General features: G+C 43.3%; 1 protein-coding gene across 2 annotated transcripts in view; it reads right to left on the bottom strand.

Moving 5' to 3' along the window:
- Window positions 1-20,875, bottom strand: part of PHF3 (PHD finger protein 3) — a 2,404,159-nt gene that overhangs the window by 2,082,736 nt on the left and 300,548 nt on the right. The window lies entirely within an intron of this gene.

The following is a 20,875-nucleotide window of genomic DNA, read 5'->3' as shown; positions in this document are numbered from 1 at the left end:
AAGCATCTCTGTTAAATATTGAAGAATATGCGGTAAACTGGGCACTGTTGTGCCCATCCCCTGAGTCTTGCACCAGGAACAGAATCTTTTCCACTTTTCAGCATAGGATTTTCTAGTACTAGGCCTCCTTGCCTCCAGGATGACATCCAACACTTGTTTGCTGAGGGATGGTATAGGAGAACTCAGGTAATTAGCCAGGCTGCCAGGTTCAGGGTTTGAAGCTGGGGGTACAGAATCTGGCCCTCTTTTTGGGACAGTAGGGAAGGAGTCTGAGACAGATGCCATGGTTCCAGTGGTGACATACTGCGCAAGAGGGGGTACCAGTGTTGGCGTGGCCAGTCTGGTGCAATGAGTATTGTCCTTGGTTTGTCCTGCTTGCTCTTTAATAAAACTTTACAGAGGAGAGGCAGAGGGGGAAAGGCATAACCTGAGAGGCTTTCCCAGGTAAAGGAGAGGGCATCAACTTTCCAAGCTTGTCTGTGGGGAGTCCTTGTGCAGAATTTGTCCAGTTGGTAGTTCTGAGGGGAGGCAAACAGGTCTATCTCTGGGCTCCCCCATTTGTTTCTCAGAATGCTGAATATATTTGGCTCCAGTTTCCACTCGTGTGGGTCCCTGAGATTTCTGCTTAGGTCATCTGCCAGTGTATTTAGCTTGCCTGGCAGGAATTGAGCATGTAGGTGCACTTGGTAGCTCAAGGTTGTGTTCCACAGAGCCATGGCTAGTCTGCAGAGGGGGTATAAGTGGTTTCTCCCCTGCTTGTTTATGTACCACATAACAGTGGTGTTGTCAGTCTTTACCAATGATTGTCCTGGAAGAATGTGATCCTTGAAGGCTGTCAGAGAATTCTGTACAGCTAACATTTCTTTTTGATTGATATGCAGGTGCATTTGACTCGGGTTTCATTTGCCCTGAACGCACTGCCCTGCCAAGTGAGTCTGACGCATCTGTTGTTAGGGTTTGGGCAGCAGGGGGTAGAGTGAATGGCAGTCCCCTGTTGTGGTGGCAGGCCTCTGTCCACCAAAAGAACTCTGTCGTTATACAAGGAATGATGGGAATCATTGATTCCAGGTCCTGAGAATGTTGACACCATAGGCTTTTTGGATACCACTGTAGTTTCCTCATATGCAGTCTTGCATATGGAATTAGTAGAATGTAACAGGCCATGAACCCCAGGGCTTGCAGTATTTTCCTTGCAGACAGCTGGGTCTTTGTGGCCAGTAGTTTGAAGTAGGCTGTCAAATAAACTTGTTTCGCTGGTGTGAGGTAGGCCATCTGGGAAGTTGTACTCAAGCTTGCTCCCAGGAATACAATTTGTTAGCAGGGTACTAGGTGAGATTGCTTTTCGTTTATGGTGTACCCCAGTGAGGTTAGCAGTTTCTTTACAAATGCCAGATGATTTATTAGTATGTCCTGGCTTTCTGCCGGAATTAAGACAATCGCCCAGGTATGGGTATATTTGAATATTTCTTTGGCTGCAGAATGCAATGACTGGAGCTAGGCACTTTGTGAATACCCTTGGCGCAGTAGATAAGCCAAAGGGCAGTGCAGAGAGCTGATAGTGCATGTAGCCTGCTCTGAAGTGTAGGTATTCTCTGCAAGATTCCCTTACTGGGATGTGCAGGTAAGCTTCCTATAAATCCAATTTTGCCAACCCGGCATTTTTGCCTAGCATGGGAAGCAGATGATGAAGAGTTAGCATTTTGAATTTTGTGATTACCAAAAAGGTGTTTAGGATAGACAAGTCCAGGATAGGACACCAGGTATTGTCTTTTCTGGGTACCAGGAAAAGTCTTGAGTAAAAAACTTGTCCCCATTCCTCTTCTGGGACAGGACGAATGACCCTGACACTTAGAAGACTGAGACTTGAGCCTCTGCCCACTGATTTAGGGGTAGGTCTGGCCAACTGTTTGGGGTTGGTAAGGAGCAGATGTGGAATCCGTATCCTTGGGAAACTATATTTACAACCCATTTGTCTTGGGTAATGAGTTCCCAGTTTTTTGCATGCAGGGCGATCTTTCCCCCTAAAGGAACAGTCAGTTGAGCAGGGCTTGGAAGGTTTAAGGTTAAGTCATTGTGACAGTTTACTATAGGGGGGTGTCTTACCACTTCCGGCTTTGGAAGTGGGAGCCCCCCACTGCTTAGGCCTGTGAGTACCTTGAGACTGAAGCCTGGGTGGTCTGCTGGTCCTGGGTTTGGACTGAGAAGGCCTGGAACAGACAGGAAAGGACAAGTTCTTAGAAGGCCAGTGCCTACTAAATCTGTGAGGCTGTACTTGCAGGAAATCTTTAACAGTTTGCATACATTTAGCTTTTTCCTCCATCTTTTTAAGTACTTCTTCTGATTTGTTGCCAAACAGGTGGTCTTGGTCTAAGGGAGCATCCAGTAATTTAGCTTTAACATGATCTTGTAAAGTTTGCTCCTGAAGCCAAGCATGCCTTCTAAGTACAGACCCAGTGACAGCATCCCTGCAAGATGCCTCTAAGGAATCAAAACCACATTGCAAAGTATGCTTATCAACTTGTTCAGCAGAATTCATTAAATCTTGTAATTCTTTATTTTCAGCACAGTCAGGAATCAACATAATTTTCTGTTTAAGTAATCCAATAATATGCTGCTGATACTTTAACATATGAAACTGGCAGTTTAAGGCCCTAATGGCCAAAGTAGCAGAAGTGTATACCTTCTTACCCCATCTGTCCAGGGCCCTGGAATCTCTATCAGAGGGGGTAGGGTTTTTGGCAGCAGTAGCCTTAATGCCTTTGGGTCCCTGTGAAATGGTCTCTGGATCCACAGTAGGATTCTTAAAAAGGAAATTGTGAGAGTCAGGTACTCTGTAATACTGGTCAGGTTTCCTGGGAGTGGGAGGTGAAGTGCCTGGGGCCAGGCTAGATTCCATGAAGGCATCCTCTACAATGTCCAGTACAGGACGGATAGCTAAAGGCCTGTGTTGAGGTAGGAGTAAGACTTCCCTAAGCCTCTTTTTGGAGTCAGAGTAATCCTGGCTTTCCCCGTGGAAATGCTCCCTAAGAATATACAAAGTTTCACCAAAAGAGAAATCTTCTGGAGGGGAAGCAGAGGGAATGGAGTCCATTGCATCAGAATCCTCATAGATAGATAAGGGCAAGTCCTGGTCATCAGAAGAAACAAAAATTTCAGAACTGTGATCTGAAGAATCAGAAGGAAAATCAGTTCTAGGTCTCTTAAAGGGAGAAGGGTGGCTTCCCCTGTTTAGAGTAATAAGGTCTTCAGCCAGTCTTATCATTTGTTTTTTTAGGTATAGGGGCCTGACCATGTGGTCTGGGTGTCGGTTTTCTAGGAGTGAATCGAGTTTTAGGCCTTGAAGAAGAAGATGGCATCGGTTTGATATGCAAGTCAGTAGGCCTGAATATACCCTCAGAAGACGGTGCCTGCACAGCGGCGCCGGACCCATCCAAGGTAGAGACATCTGCAGGTTCCATAGTCGCAAGCCGCAAGTTCCATAGCCAAAGAAGCAACTCACGGCATACCGGACTCCGAATGGGTCTCAGTAGAGGCCTGCAAATCTGAAGTAGCGGATATCAGGGGCTGCGAAAGTGCCTCACTGAATACTGGTGAATTGGCGACTAGCTTAACGGAAACGTCGTTGGCAGCTTTAGAACTCTGCAGTCTGTCTCTGTCTTTATCTTTACGCTTTTTCGGAATGTTGGTAGTTGGATGGCTTACCGAAGCCATTTCTGGATAATTAAACTGAGTACCAAAATAGTTAGATGCATAAATGAACCAACGATGAAGTTTGATGATTGAATAAGGCAAAAAAACGACAGCGAGGGACATTGTGGTCTGGGCCTAAGCAAGGAATGCAATACGAATGAAAATCTTTATGAGGTATTTGCTTTCCACAAGAAATACAACAGTTAACTTTTACTGACATCGGTTTAGAGCAAGGAAAGGGATCCTCAATGGGGTACTTAGCTTTTTCGAAGACTTCGGATCTGAAACTCGAAAACAAAAATTTCAAGATTCGGCCAACCGGCACTTGCAATCTGCTTCTGCTTCGGGCATTGCACGGCAATAAAGACTGATGTAATGGTGTTGGCTGCATGCTTTATACCCCTGAATACCTGATGTCATGGAACATGAGACAGCAACCGACACAGGACCCAAGACTTTGAAAATCAGGCCGACTGAGGGCTATCTGCAAGCAGATAACCCATATGTAATAACTGCAACAGTGAAACATGAAGAACATCCTTTTTTGTGTCTGCATAGTTGCTTAAACTGATACAGATGCTCTCTTTTTATAGGTTCATAGGTTGGAACTAGGCTAATCGGCCCTAGGGCCTATACAAGCCTAGCCAAAGAATTCCCCAGATATTTCTTCCCACAATATTTACCTCCCTGGGCCCCTGTCTAGCAGGGTGACTGACATGATCCCCGGGGTGAATTTCCTATCTCCCATCCAGTCTTTAAGGTTCCTTTTGAAGAGGGCCAAGGAGGCGCTCTGCTTGACATGTATGGGCAGTCTCTGGGTCAGGAACCTATTCCTCCAGCATGTTTTGTCCATTGTGATGACAAGATTTAGATCCCTGGAGCGTGTGGTTCTGAGGAATTTGGATTTCTTTAAGTGGAGCATGTCCAACAGTTCAGGTTTGACATGGCCTTGTATGTTAAGCAGAGATCGCCTCTGAGTAGACGATATGCCATAGAGTATAGCTGGAGTTTTTTTAGATGGTCAGCACAGGGCATCTGCTTTAGGCCTGTGATTCTTTTAGTGAGGTATTTCTGCGGCCATTCCAGCTGTTGCAGATGTCTTGTGAGGTACATACAAATGGGGCGTTGTACTCTATAATGGGCCTAATCAGGGTTGAGTACAGTGGGACAATGACCTCCTTTTTTCTGGATGAAAAGCCCTTAGTGATGAGGTGTGCCACATAGAAGGATTTCCTGACTGTTGTGGAGATATGGCTATCGAAGGTGAGACCACTGTCCACCTATGTCCTTAAGTCTCTCATCACACTTTCGGTGTTTAGTGTACTGCCGCCTATGTGGTAAATCATGGGTAAATGTTTTTTCCCAAAGGGGATAACTATACATTTCTTGGAATTAAGCTTGAGCCCATGGGCTCTGGCACCAAGCATCTATTTTTGTAAGGCCCTTTTGTAGAATATTCACATCATTTGGGGATTCAATAATGGCTCCCAGTTTGCAGTCATCTGCGAACTTTGTTAGCCAGAGTCCCTTAGTGTTGGCCTGTACTTCTGAGACGTAGATGCCAAACAAGAGAGGTTCCAGGAGTGAACCCTGAGGTACTCCACTTGTCACTTGTATGAAGCTGGATTTAGAGTTGGATACTTTTACAGTCTGGGTTCTGTCAGTAAGCCAGTTGGCAACCCATCGAGTGACGTAGGGATTTATGCCCAGCTTAGTGAGTTTATTTATGATTCCAGAGTGGGGGATGGTGTTGAAGGCTTTGGCGAGGTCCATATAGGCTGTGTGGACCGCCTTACCCTCATCCGCAGCTCTGGAGACTGATTCGAAGAAGTCAATCAGGTTCAGGAGACAAGATCAGCCCTTCACGAACCCAAATTGGGTGAGTTCCAGTGTCTGCAGGTTGCCAATGTCTTTGTTTATAAGTTCCATGATAATGTGTTCCATGCCCTTGCAGATCAGGCTCGTCAGACTGATGGGACGGTAGTTCCCGGGATCCAAGGTGAATCCCCCCTTGTGGAATGGGATAACTGTAGCTGTGCGCCACTCAGTGGGCACGAAGCTTGAGGTGAGGCTATGATTAAACAGGACACTTAGGTGACATGCCAGTTCATTTTGTAGTTCATGTAGTACACAGCCCAGGATGTCATCTGGTCCCATGGATGCTGTATTCTTAGCTTTGGAGAGTGCGGTTTCTACCTGTGTGGCCATGATTACCGGAATTTGGCAATCTTTTGGTACTGAGATGGGCCCTTTAGGGGGTGACAGGGGGGTGAAATTGGCACTAAATTGATCTGCCAGGACATTGGCAATATCCTTGGGATCAGTATATTTAATGCCATTCTGTTGTAACTCAGAGCAGATCTGAGCATTGTCATTTAGATTCTTGACATAACTATAGAATGCCTTGTGGTTGTCTTTGGAATCTTTGGCAATTTTATTTTCGTAACTAGCTTTGGAGGATTTTATGAGGGATCTCAGCTTCTTACTGAGGCTGGTAAGGTTGTTTTTTGCATCCTGGGATTTTCCTCTTTTCTGCAACAGTTTCTTCCTTCTATTGTATAGTTTGTTTATAGCAGGGGACCACCAGATTGGCTTCCTTTTTTTGGAGGAGAGCATCCTGGTTCTATTTGGGATGGCACGATTCATGCACTAGTGGATGTGCTCGTACAGTGCCTTAGTGTAGGATTCAGAAGTCGAACTTTCAGCTCCTGTCTGCATGGGTGTCATGAAGTTTGTCACTTCTGACTTAATTAGCATGAAGTTGGCTTTGGAGAAGTTTTTTTTACAGAGGTTTCCTTACTGGGGGGTGGGGGTGGGATGTGGATGTCAAGGGTGATTTGCTTACGGTCAGAACTGACCAATGACGGGGTGACTACTGGTGTGGAGCATCTATCTCCCATGTTGGTAATGACCAGGTCTAGGACATTGAAGCCCCTGGTGGGACAATGGATTAGTTGATCCAGGGCATTGGAACTTATGAATTCCAAGAACCGCTGGGAAAAGGTGTTGGTACCAGAGTAGTTTTCCCAGTTAATGGCATGGTAGTTGAAATCACCCAGTATTAGGGAGTTTGGTTGTATCTTAATATTTTCCAGTATGTTTAGAAAGGTGTAGTGAGAGTCTTGGGGCATGGTGGGGGATCTGTAGCAAGCTACAATTTGGACTGTAGTCTTACCTAGTGTTACTTGCACCTGGAGACGCACTGTGTTGGGCAACTAGCCTGGAGGTGTGAATATCCTTGGTGAATACGCACACTCCTCCACCTTTAGTGTTTCGGTCTTGGTTTGGTGGCCGAAAAGTGTGGTATGAGTTGTAGCCTGGTAATGCAGGGGTGTTCTCTGGAGTCTTGTACCAGGTCTCAGTTACTGCACAGATATCTATGTTCTCCATTTTTAGGAGTGCCTCGAGATTGTGCATTTTGAGGTTTAGACTTCTAGCATTGAGTAGCATTACCTTCAGATTTTGCATGCTTGTATCTGTTACAGTGGTGGTGCTGTCCTTTGAACCTTGCCTAAAAAAGGCACTACAGGGGTGACAAGAGCTTTACCCAGTAACCTGTATCCCAGGGGTGAAAAGTGCAAACCATCTCTGGGAAAGCATCGTGGTTGTCGATCATGTAGTCCCAGGCAGACAGATACTGGATCTCCTTTGAATGACACCAGAAGCTTAGCCAATTGTTGGAAGTTAATAATTTTGTCCTTATACTGTGGTATCATTCTGGGCGAAGGCAGGATACTACTCAGTGCTAGGGTCATACCTGCTTGGGCCACATGATCCGAGAGCACTTCCATGTCTCTTTTCATGCAGCCCAAGGAGGTACGTCTCAAGTCATTCACTCCAACATGGACAATGACAGAGTCATATTTGTACTTGTTGTGGAGTGACTTGAGTGCACGCGTTATGTGGTGGATCCTGGCACCCGACAGGCAGCTGACTGTAATTTTCTCCTTGCTCAGCCTGGTGAGCAGGACATCAGTGTACCTGACTACAGAGTCACCTATGACTAAAGTGTTGGGTACGTGGTCTTGCCTTAGGGGCTGTTGTTGGGTGGCACACTGGTGTTGTGCGCTATGTGTCACTTTGGTTGTGACTGGTGTTTGTTTGCGTTTCAGCTTCAGAGGTCCTTGTTGCTTGGGCAGGTTAATGTTAAGGGCCTCCGCATATGTGCGTTTAGTGTTGCTATGTGTTGGTGTTGATGGTGTGGGTTTTGAAGGGCTATGTGTTGCTTGAGGTGTAGTGCAGGTGTTAACCTTTTCCTCTCGACTGTCTAGCACAATCTTGAGAGAGCTTTGCTTCCAGTTTGGCTATGTAAATGCATCTCTCACAGGTTGCAGTGTTGGGTGGTAGGAGGAGAGGGTTGTCTGTGTACATGAGGCAGTTGCCCCAGTATGCCCAGATTCACCAGGTGGACAGGAGAAATCACCAGAAGCTGACCCTTGGACATGCCTGTTTAGTTACTTTGTTGTAAAGTACAAGAGATGCTTTCCCTTACCTTTGCAAGGCACTTTGCAATTATATGCTGTTTAGTGCCTTTCCATGTTCCACTGTGTTTTCTGTTTTGATAAATCTGTTTGGCCTGTTGTTTTTGTTACATGTGGCAAGACACTTAAATTATCCAGGCTGCATAATTCATATGTTTTTTTTCCAATGGTTAATTTGTTTCTTAAGCGAAACTTAAATACAAAGAGTTTATGTGGTCTGTGGCCTTGTCTTTTCTGATAAAACTCATTGCCTGCAATAACTACAAGCACTGTTGGTGGTGACTCCCTGCTGGTGATTTGATACAAAGAAGAAAAAAAAGTAATATCTTTTTGTGCCTGTGTAGTTGCTTAAACTGATTAAGCTGCTTTCTGTTTTATCTGTTCCATTTTGTTTTCTGTTTTGAGAAACCTGTTAGACCTGGTGTTTTTGTTCTACATTGCAGGCAGACACTTAAATTACCCAGGCTACACATTTCCCATGTTTTTTTTTTCCATTGGTTAAATTGTTTCTTTTTTGATACTTAAATACACAGAGTTTATCTATGGCCTTATACTTTCTGAAAAAATTCAAGGCCTGCAAAGACTACAAGCACTGTTAATGACTCCCTCCTGATAATTTTTCCTACCCACCCACCCATTCTTTGATCTGCTTTTTAAACTTGGTGATTTTTAACCTGCCCACCCTTACTGTAAACTGAGCTTTGTAAACACCACCCTTTCTACACTGCTGTTGATATCTTTGATTAACTGATTTTCCTTGATTAATCGATTTTCCTTGTGCTTACTTAAAAAAAAGTGCATTTTACGTCTCCTTGTATGTTCTACTGATTAACTTGTTCTGAATTCATTATCTAGCTAGCTACTGGAAAAAGTAGTACATTTTTACAATATAGCAAGTTCTTGTCTATGTTTTTACATCAAAAGGACTGGGGATTTTCCATTTAGTGGTAGTGGGTCACAGCCTGGGATGTATAAGTTGGGGAAGCATACTAGAGATTTTTACATGTAGTTGCTTTATTGGCCAGAGGGCTTATTCATTAGCTTACCTTGTTTTTTAATACCTTTAAAATTCTGCTCAATCTAGTGACTCTTGGCTCATTTTCGCAAAGTGACATAGCTTTAATGAATAATCACACTTTTACCATCTGTTTTAATTACATTGCTGTTGATATCTTGAATTACTTATTGCCTCTCCTTGTGCCTTTCTGTAAGTTTAAGTTTGTTTGTGCTAGCACTGCTTTTCGGACACTCTTACTGTGCTTTTAAGTTAGGAGTACTGGGGTTATTCATCTAGCGACAGTAGGTGTCTGCCTGGTTTACCTGAGTTGGGAAGCACACAAAAGGGCTATAAGTATGGTAGTTTTATTGGCTAGAGAGTTCAGTAGCCAGTTTTCTGCATTTCCAGTGCTGGTATAAATGTGGCACGTTTGCACGGAGCTGTTCGCCAATGCCATTGTCCTATACAGATGCAAACAACGAAGCAAATTTCCCCTTTAGAACTGCCCAAAAAGCGGGACCATGTAAAGCAGTAAGTATACAGCAAATACACTGCACACTGACAAGCTTAGAGCAGTGAGTTGCTCATGGAATGGAAATACTGTTAAATTTAGTATTTTTAGCATAGTCTGCCTCCTACCCAAACCCAAAAAAGCACCCTTAATAGCCTTCTGTTAACTCCCATATGCCACACCCTTGTAGCTCACCAATTAGGGGACCGAACAACATGGATATGCAATTTCCCAATTTCTCAGCAGCCAGACTGGTGGATGCGAGTACCTTGAGACAATGTAGCAATTGTCTCATGTTTAATTACAACAATCTAATCCTTAAAGTAACAGATACAGTATGTGCTAGATATACATACATGTCACTGGATGCTAAACTCCCACAGGGAAGCCCACATCAGGTTGTCAAAACCCCCACACACAGCATGCAACACTCACATACGCAAACATATGCTGAAGCACTTAAATGCACTCTTCCTACACAAAAAAGACCTCCTAGAGCACTCATTAGCAAAGATTATCCAAACCAAAAGCACTCAACAAAAGCAATACCTAACAATATACATACTTACAGCCTTAATTAGTGGGGTCCCAAATACAAAGCTCATATGGCAAGCAAACATACTTCCCAGGACTCTAGTCATAGGGGACTCCATTGTAAGACATACTGAAGCCCCTTTAACCAGGCTGAACAAGTAGAAGAAAATGGTTAGGTGCCTATCTGAAGCCAGTATCCACCAAATTACGCATGCACTCAAGTCACTGCACCACAAGTACCATTCTGACTCCATCACAGTCCATGAAAGTATAAATGACCTAAAACATACCTCCCTGAACTATATGAAGACAGACATTATAGATCTCTCCAACTATGTGTTTCAGGCTGGCATTAGCCTAGCATTGAGTGGTGTTGCCACAATACCAACAAAAGATGACTGATTTTAACAATTTTCCTGAGTTTCTTATGTCATTCTAAGGAGATACAATATTTGTCAGCAAGGGAAGACATGGTGAACAAACCACGTTGCTTTGCCATGGATGGTCTGCACCTGTCTCCTCTAACCTTTCAAATACTGTCTAAAACTTTATCCTACCCCACAGAGCCCTTTTTATTCAATGCCAAATTGTCACTCTAGAGAATATAGACATCTGTGCAGTTACCGAGATGATTTGTAAGGGCTCTATGGCCTTTAGCCTAGTAACCTTCTATGAACCTATGAACATGGTTTAAAGCTGCAGAAGGTACCCTAGCAATGCAAGGTTTCCACACTTTTAGACCAGTAGCTTCACAGGCAAGGACTAAAGGTGGAGGTATCTCAATACGCATCAACAAGCATACCTCTAGGTTGGTTAAACAGGATGATGCACTGGAGTTTCCCCACATGCAGCTCACCATAGATAAAATCCCATACCATATCCTAACAAGCTATAGGTTACCCTCTGTGTCCCATGAAACTCATGGCGCAAACTTAAATTAGCAACATTCACCATCCAAACTAACACCTTACTTATGGGGGACTTTAATTACTCTTCGAAAGTCTGGGAATCATACACGGTCCCAAATCTACAAGCATAAAGATTCCTTGACTTTGTAAATACAAACACCCTTAATTAGGTAGTGCATACACCCTCTAAAGGTTCCAAAATACTGGACCTCATACTCACAAAATGGAAGATAGCTGTGTCACCCCCAATGTCATGTCCTCCCTGGTAAGGTCTAATCATAAAGTTGTCTCCTTTGAAATCAAAATCAACTTGGTAACCCCAGTAACAGGTATGAACTATTCGAAGGCAAACTACCTTTTATTAAGCGATAATTTGTCAAAATTCATTGCCCCTCCAAATCCATAGAACACAACAGCCTATACAGAATTGCTAACAGGAGCTCTGTACAACCTTGTCAATGGCTGCATAGAGGTTGCTGTACCTACCAGAAGTAAGCCCAAAACTAACTCCAAAAACAAATCACCCTGGTGGCATCCCAGATTAAACAGATTACACAACAAAAAGAAAAATAAAATGGCTAAAATCGGGAAGTGTTAACTCCCATAAAGGTAAGAACTCTCTCACCAAAATAAACAGCCAGCTGAGAGAATTAATTAAGACCAATAAAGACCATTTTGAGGAGGTCAAGATAGCCTCCCAGGCAAAAGACAATCATAAGACCTTCTTCAGCTATATCAGAAACCTCAAAGGCAGCACATAGCTGTGTGCTGAACTGCTGGTAAACTGTGCCACATACATTGCACTATGCAATACAGTGAATCTGCTGGCTGAGAAATTCAGTTCCAGCTTTACCCTCCACTCACCCCCAACCACCTCCCAAGCAATACCTTCAAACATAACCCCTCCAACTACAAACAGAGAGCATGTCCTGGCTGAACTCGCTAAAGCCAATAACACAGCTTCATTGGACCTCAACAACATTATGGGATGTGAATAGTCTAAAATATGACCTATCAGGCTACTGGAGTTACTATTTAACTACAGTTGTAAAACAGGCTTCATGCCACGAGAATGGAGAACTACAATGATCATCCCTTTTTGTTAAGTTAGGACCATCAATAGATCCTGGAAACTACAGCCCATTAGCCTTACTAGTCTTATATGCAAAGCCATGGAAAGAATTATCATAGAAACGCTCAACAAAGACATAGGAGACCTTCAGACACTAGTTCTGTCCCACTCTGGTTTTGTCAAAGGAAAGTCATGTCTATTGAACCTACTTAACTTCTTTGAGAACGTTACCAAGGCAAATAATGAGGGTAAAACAGAGAACACTGCCTACTTTGACCTGCTAAGGCATTTGATACAATACCCCACTCTGGCACTGTTAACAAAATCTATGGAATTAAGCATAAAGACCAATATAACACAATGGACAGCCAGCCTGCTCAAAGGCCAGACCCAGAAAGTTAGGATTGTTGAGCCCACCTCCTCAAAGACACCAGTCACCAGTGGAATCCATCAAGGCTCTGTGTTGGGCCCGCTTCACTTTGTCATTTACTTCTCAGAAGTGACGGCTAATGTCAAAGGCCTCTAGATGACCAAATGTGCAGATGACTGTAAACTGGGAGCAGTCAGAGAATTCCTCCCAAGACACTAACATATTACAAGAGGTCTAACACAGCCAAACAACTGGCAACAAAGCCATGGCTTAAAACTCACTGCCAAGAAATGCATTACAGCATCTTTTCAGCAACTGGCCACTCCAAGAAACTACTTCATTGATAAAACACCCCAAACAACCAAACCACTAGTCAGGGATCTGGGAATATATGGAGACAGTAACCCAATATTCAACCAGCATATATCCAAGGTAGTAAGGAAATCCTTCTATGTTGCTCAACTTATAAATAAGTGCATCGCATCTAGGTCCGGGGAAGTCACTATACCACTATACTCAATCGTCAGCAGACCCATCAGTGAATATAATGCCCCCTTCGGCAAGTACCTTATCACACACATACAGCAACTGAAATGTCTGCAAAGGTTCCTTACAAAAAGAATGCAAGGCATAAACACAATGTCCTATGTGGATCACCTCAAAGCCCTATCTCTATACTCAGTCCCCTGCAGACTAATGAGAACTGATCTATGCCAGACATACAAGGCATCTCTGCACCCTGCTATCATGAACCTTTTGCACATCTGCAAAATAAACAGCATCAGCACAACTAGATCTTAAGACCTACTTTCACTTGAAACAAACAGGATATGTTGAAGAGACAAATATGTAGCTCAGAAAATAAATTCAATTTCTCTGAAAGAGGCTCCCCCCACACATGTGAAACAAAGTCCCTCCCTAACCCAACAGGTCACATAACCTAAATCAACTAATCTCTCCTATACCCTAACGGCCCTACTAGTCTCCAATGCTTGAATCCTCCCACGTGAGATTTCTCTATACCATGCATATATACATTGCTCTTTCTTCCTAAGTGTAAATCAAGCTTTATAGTAAAATGTATAGTGAAAGCAATGCATTTGTATCCTCTAACTTCACTTTTTTATGTACTTTTGTATTCTTAGCATAGCATGTTTTTTTGCATTTTATTCAGTTACTTCTTTTTTTTTTTTTTTGGTTATTTTATGTACTTCTGCATGAGTGGTCATATTACTGACAATGGGCTGAGCCTGAAATCGGTCAGAACTGATTGGTGCTCTGCCTCAGAAAACAAAGTCAATCAAGCAATAAATAAATAAATAAATAAATAACCCCACCCACCTGTAAACAGGTCATACCTTTTGCTGTGATTCTGGTATTTCATTTTGCTTCCAATTAAATACCTCCTTCACTCTGGCAGTAGTATCATAAAATAACAGCTTTTCAAAAGGGGAATCAGAAGAAAAACTTTCTTCAGAATCAGATCCCCACACCCGTGAGACAGAAACTGGAGAAGCAAAATCTAAATATAATTTATGTCCCTCAGACACAGAATCAGAACCTGAAAGAGAAAGGATTTTTTTTTTGTTTTTAATTCAGGGAAGAATCAAAATGTAAAGATCGAAAGGCTTGAAATATATCTTTAGCAAATCCTAGCCAATCTCCTCTGTCAATCCCATTAGTATAACAAGAGAAGAAAAATGCTTAACTTTATATTTCTTTTCATAGCAGACCCCCAAAGGATACTCCTTTCCCAAGGAATGGAGCTCCTCGGCCCGATTTCATGGTGGATTAAGTACAGTTGTGTACACTTACCATAAATGTAGATGTTCGAGTGTATTCACTGTTGCAGTCATTACATTTGGGTAATCTGCTGGCAGGTTGCCCTCAGTTGGCCTGAATTCCAAAGTCTTGAGTCCTGCGTCGGCTGCTGTCTTCTCTTCCATGACATCAGTTCGTCAGGGGTATAAAACATGCAGCCGACGCCATTTTCTTTAGTTTTTCTTGCCCCCGATGTCAGGTGCCCCCAAAAAGGTAGCAAAAATATGTATGTGTATATATATACATGCATCAATATAAACTTTACCTTCATCTACAAGCAAATACACTACATAGGTTGTAGAAGATACAGAAGGAAAGATAAACTCCAGAATGACAGGGGGATGGCGGGAGGGTAACCTGGACTTCAACAGTGAATACACTCGAACATCTACATTTATGGTAAGTGTACACAATTGCACTATGTTCTTCGTGTTTCACTGCTGCAGTCATTACATTTGGGTAGAATCCCAAAGCTATGGTTGGGAGGCTGGAGCTAAACAGAATTAGGTGCGGCTATAAGGCCATGCAGCACTGCAGTGGCAAAGCCTGCCCTGCACTTAGAGTAGAGAGGCAAATGATAATGCTTTGTAAAGGTGTGGACAGAACTCCAAGTAGCAGCTTCTAGAATGTCTTTGGTTGGTACTCCTCTGAGAAAGGCTGCTGAAGTAGCTGCAGCTCTGGTGGAATGAGACCTAATGCCCTTGGGCACAGGTTTACCATGGTGTAAGTTGCAGAAATGGATGCAGTGGCTTATCCACTTTGAAATTGTCTGCTTTGTAATAGCCTTTCCTTCTGATCCTGCAGCATATGACACCAGTAATTACTCAGTTTTTCTTAGAGCTTTAGTCCTGCTCAGGTAGAATCTTAGCTGTCTGTGTATGTCCAAGGAATGCAGAATTCTCTCCCCCTTGTTCTGTGGATTTGGATAAAAGGTTGGCAGATTCATTGTTTGGTTAAGAGCCACACTGGAAACCACCTTAGGCATAAAAGTAGGATTTGCCCTCAGAGACACCCTGTCTGGGTAAAATATGATAAAAGGCTCTACAGCCATGAGGGCCTGTAGCTCTGAAACTCTTCTTGCTGAAGTAATTGCTGGTAGCAGAGCTGTTTTCCATGATAAGAACTTTATATCAGCGGTAGCAGCTGGTTCAAATGGAGGCAGGGTGAGCTTTTCCAACACATAATTGAGGTCCCATGCAGGTAATGGTGATCTTCTAGGAGGCCTTAAATTTTTGGCTCCTCTAAGATACTGCTTTAGTAAAGGATGAGAAAAGATTGGTGGCTCTGTATTTTAATGAGCCGAAATAGCAGAGGCATGGATTTTAATTGATGAGAAAGATAGGCCTTTGTCAAGCATCTCAGTTAAGTATTGTAATATCTGAGGAATATTTAGTTCTGCTCTATCAGTTCCTTGTGCTTGATTACAAGCACAGAATCTCTTCCATTTGTCAGCATAAGATTTTCTAGTACTAGGCCTTCTGGCTTCCAAAATGACATCCATCACATCTTTACTGAGAGGTGTTGTTTGTATAACTACATGATCAGCCATGCTGCCAGGTTCAGTGTCTGTAGTTGACTGTGCAGGATTCGATTGTTTTGCTGGGACAGTAGTTGAGGTCTTTGAGGTAAGGTCCAAGCTGGGTATTGAGGCAAGTTCCTTAGGATTGGGTACCAGTACTGGTGGGGCCAGTCTGGGGCAATTAGTATCATCTTTGGTTTCTCTTGTCTGACTTTTAGGAGGACCTTGGGGAGAAGAGGCAGAGGAGAAAAGGCGCAAACTGATAGGTTTTTCCAACTGAAGGATAGGGCGTCCACTTTCCAGGCATGTCTGTGATAAGTCCTTGTGCAGAATCTTTTCAATTGATAATTTTGAAAAGAGGCAAATAGATCTATGTCTGGGCTCCCCCATTTCTCTGTTGTTATGCTGAAGACTTGTGGATTTAGTTTCCACTCATGAGGATCCATAAGGTTTCTGCTTAAATCGTCTGCCAGTGTATTTTGTTTTCCTGGCAGGATTTGAGCTTGAAGATGTACTTGGTAGGTCAAAGGTGTGTCCCACAGTGCCATGGCTAATCTGCAAAGGGGGTATGAGTGTGTGCCCCCTTACTTGTTTATATACCACATGGCTGTGGTGTTGTCCGTCTTTATCAGTAGTTGTCCTGGATGAAGTAAGTCCTTGAAGTCTGTTAGGGCATTTTGAACAGCTAGCATCTCTTTCTGGTTGATATGTAGATGCATTTGTTTTGGGGTCCATATGCCCTGAATACATCTTCCTGCCACGTGGGCCCCCCAGGCATAATCCGATGCGTCTGTTGTTGAGGTTTGGTTGGCAGGGGGAGAGTGAAGGCCCGTCCCATGTTTTGGTGACATGTCTTTGCCTACCTTAGAAACTCCTGTTGTAGGCAGGGAATGAGAGGAATCATTGCTTCCAAACTGTGAGAATATTGACTCCATAAACTTTTTAGGTACCATTGAAGTTTCCTCATATGCAGTCTTGCATATGGAATCAGTAGGACGCAGGATGCCATTAAGCCCAGAGCCTGCAGAATTTGTCTTACAGATAACTGGGTTTTTGTTGCCATCAGTTTGAAGTAAGTAGCCAGTTGCCTTTGCTTGTCTGGCATGAGGTAAGCCATCTGGGCAGTTGTATTCAAGCTTGCACCTAGGAATGTTATCTTTTGAGAGGGTACCAGTTGTGATTTCTTTTTGTTTATTGTGTACCCTAGGCATGTTAGAAGCCTTTTCACAAATGCCAGGTGTCGAAGAATGTCCTTGTTCTCTGTTTGAATGAGACAGTCGTCTAAGTAAGGACATATTTGTATACTTCTTTGTCTGCAAAATGCAATTGCTGGTGCCAGGAACTTTGTAAAGACCCTGGGTGCAGTAGATAAGCCAAAGGGCAGTGCAGAGAATTGGTAATGCATTACGCCAGCCTTGAATCTGAGGTATCTTTTGCACAATTGTCTTACTGGGACATGCAGGTATGCCTCTTTTAGGTCTAATGTCACCAGCCAAGCATTCATGCCCAGCATGGGCAGAAGCTGCTGCAAAGTCAGCATTTTGAACTTTGGAATGTCCAGGTATGTGTTCAAAATCGATAAATCCAGTACTGGCCACCAGGCCTTGTCCTTTTTGGGTACCAAGAACAGTCTTGAGTAAAAACCTTGTCCCTTTTCCTGTTCTGGCTGAATGGCCCCCATATCCATGAGGGACGTAACCTGTTTCTCTGCCTCTCCCCATTGATTTTTTGGCTGATCTGGCCAACCATTTGCCATTGGCAGAGTGTGGAAATGGAATCTGTATCCCTGTGATACTATGTTTAGTACCCACTTGTCCTGGGTTATTAACTGCCAATTTTGAGCAAAAAGTGCTAATTTTCCCCCTATGGGTGCTGCCAAAAGATAAGTGCTTGGTGTAGGCAGAGGGAAGTCATTGGGATTGTTTTCTATAGGTTTGCGCTTTATCTCCTCCAGATTTGGAGGTAGAAGCGCCCCATTGCTTTGACCTGTATGAATCTTGCGCCTGGTATCTGGAACCCTTAGGGCATCTGGATTTGCCCCTTTGAGCTCTGTCTGATACAGGAAAGGAACCATTTTCTGTAGGCCAGTGTCTACTGAATCTAGGTGGCTGCACTTGTAAGAAGTCTTTAAAAGTTTGCATAGACTTAGCTTTGTCTTCCATTTTCTTTAAAAACTCTTCTGCCTTAATACCAAACAGAGAATCATGCTGTAAAGGTGCATCTAGCAATTTAGCTTTAACATGATCAGGCAAAATTTGTTCCTTTAACCAGGCATGCCTCCTAAACACAGATCCAGTAACTGCGGCCCTGCAGGAGGCCTCTAAGGAGTTGAAACCGCATTGCAAAGTATGCCTTCCAACCTGTTCAGCTGCATGCAATAATTCCTGCAATTCTTTATTTTCAGCACATTCTGAAATCAACATCATTTTCTGTTTCAGCAATCCCATAACATGTTGTTGGTACTTAAGCATATGAAATTTACAGTTTAAGGCCCTGATTGCAGATGTATAAACCTTTTTTCCCCCATCTGTCCAGTGCCCTTAAATCTCTATCAGAAGGGGTAGGATTTTTTGCTGTTGAGGCCTTAACTCCCTTTGGACCCTGTGAAATAGTTTCAGGATCAGCAGCAGGGTTTCTAAATAAAAATGTATGTGAGTCAGGGACCCTGTAATATCTGTCAGGCTTACTGGGAGCTAGAGGTAAGTAGTCAGGGGTCAAGCTTGACTCCGAAAACACATCATCCACAATGTCTAAAACAGGGGGAATGGCTAAAGGCCTGTGCTGAGGGAGAAGAAGGAAATCCCTAAGCCACTTTTTTGATTCTGAGAAGTCTTGACTCTCCCAGTGAAAATGCTCCCTCAAAGTATGCAAGGTTTCTCCAAATGAATAATTTTCAGGAGGAGATGCAGATGGTATGGAGTCCTCTGCATCAGAATCCTCATAGGGAGGTATAGATAATTCCTAATCAGAAGAGGAATCAAAAGAAATAGAAACCTGATCTGAAGATTCATAATCAGTGTCCTGTCTAGGCCTCTTATGTGGAGGGGGATGGGTACCCCTGATCAAGGTAATAAGGTCTTCAGCCATTTTGATCATCTGTTTTTTAGGCATAGAGGCCTGTGCACGTGGCTCAGGCGTCGGTTTTTTAGCTTTAGAAGTTGCTTTTGTCTTTGGTTTGGCAGCTGTCATCGGTTTGATATACAAATGTTGAGGTCTGAATACACCCTCAGAAGCCGGTGCCTGCTCAGCGGCTCCAGACCCATTCGAGGGAGATACATCCGTCGGTCCAATACCTTGAGTATCTTGCGGCATGCCGAAATCCACGTGGGTGTCGGTAGAGGCCTGTGACTCAAAGGTAGCGGGTATAAGGGGCTGCGAAAGCACCTCACTGAGTACCGGCGAACCGGCGACTGGCTTAGGAGAAGCTTCGTCGTTGGTTTTGGATCTCGACTGCCTTTCTCTGTCCTTTTCTTTGCATTTTTTTATGTACTCCGGTAGTCGGACTGCTATCCGACGACATTTCTGGATAGTTAAATCTGTTTCCAAAATACTTTGATGCAAAAATATACCAACGCTTAATACTGCGTTGGTTAAATCTAGCACAAAACTTGACAGCCAGGCACATTGTGATCAGGGCCTAGGCAAGGAATACAGTATAAATGGAAATCCTTATGAGGTATTTGCTTCCCACAAGTAATACAATTATTAACTTTTTCTGACATCGGTAAGGAGCAAGAAAAAAGTTTTCCCAACGGGGTACTTAGTTTTAGTGAAGACTTCGGTTCTGAAACTCAAACTCGAATATTTCAGTAGTCGGCCTACCGGCACTTGCGAAATGCTTCTGCTTCGGGCACCGCGCGTCAAAAAAGACTAAAGAAAATGGCGTCGGCTGCATGTTTTATACCCCTGACGACCTGACGTCATGGAAGAGAAGACAGCAACCGATGCAGAACCCAAAACTTTGGAATTCAGGCCGACTGAGGGCAACCTGCCAGTAGATTACCCAAAAGTAATGACTGCAACAGTGAAACACGAAGAACATCTGTCCGTTCCCTCCTTCAGTACCAACATGTCTGGTTCTTCCATGCCAGAAGACAACAATCGAACAGCAGCAGAAGACATGCCTGTCTCCTGGCCTTTTACAGCTTCTAAAAGCAACACAAGAGGGACCATCAGAAAGCAACGAGTGGTCTGTAGTACCTAAACTGGCCACAGCAGGGTCTTTTCAGCAGTTGAGGAAAAGAGGAAGCTGGCTTGAAAAGCAAAGACTCGCATACAGTTTTCTTTTCCTATAGTCAGGAAGGGAAAAACCAAACAGCCCAAAGTCTATGTCTCTACCACAAAAAAGTGCCTGAAAAGTGGGAAGTGTAGCCTTGGACAGTCAATGAGACACCTTGACTGAAAAGGAAAGTTCTGAGTAAAAGCCTTGGTGATAATCCCCAGAACCACTAGTTCTTGCCCCCTAACAATATATTTTGAATAAAAAGTACAACTTTTTCTCACAAAACATAATTTAAAAAGAATCTTCCAACAGGAAGCCTGCCTAAAAATATATTTTTTTGTTATTTTAGTGGCAACTAACTTACTAGTTTCTTACTTCTAGTAATAATTTCTGACATGAAAGGTAAATGTTTCTTCACAGAAACTGATAAAAAGTAGGTGTTCTTCAATGGGTAGTTACCTGCACAGTCTTATATAAGCTTTAGCCTACTGCTGACAACTCAAAATCCACAGAGAAGGACACACTTTGACGACAAGAAAGTTCTGAAAGTTAGGCACCCTGACCACTGACTTTATAAAACTCTCCTTGAGCTGTTCAGCAGTTAGGGTGTGTGTAAGGTGCTATAAAGCTTTGGATAGGCTTCTGCAACAGTGATATAATGATGAAGGAGAATGAGAATATGCAGTCTGAAGAAGTGTCCCAGAAGTGATGCCTGAGAGGTATTAGTGGTTACATGCATGGGACTAGCCA

The sequence above is a fragment of the Protopterus annectens genome, chromosome 2.part2 (genome assembly GCF_019279795.1).
Source record: "Protopterus annectens isolate FY-2018-M chromosome 2.part2, PAN1.0, whole genome shotgun sequence".
Classification (NCBI taxonomy): domain Eukaryota; kingdom Metazoa; phylum Chordata; order Ceratodontiformes; family Protopteridae; genus Protopterus; species Protopterus annectens.
The sequence above is the reverse complement of the archived record's forward strand: the minus strand, read 5'-3'. Positions and strand labels throughout refer to the sequence as shown.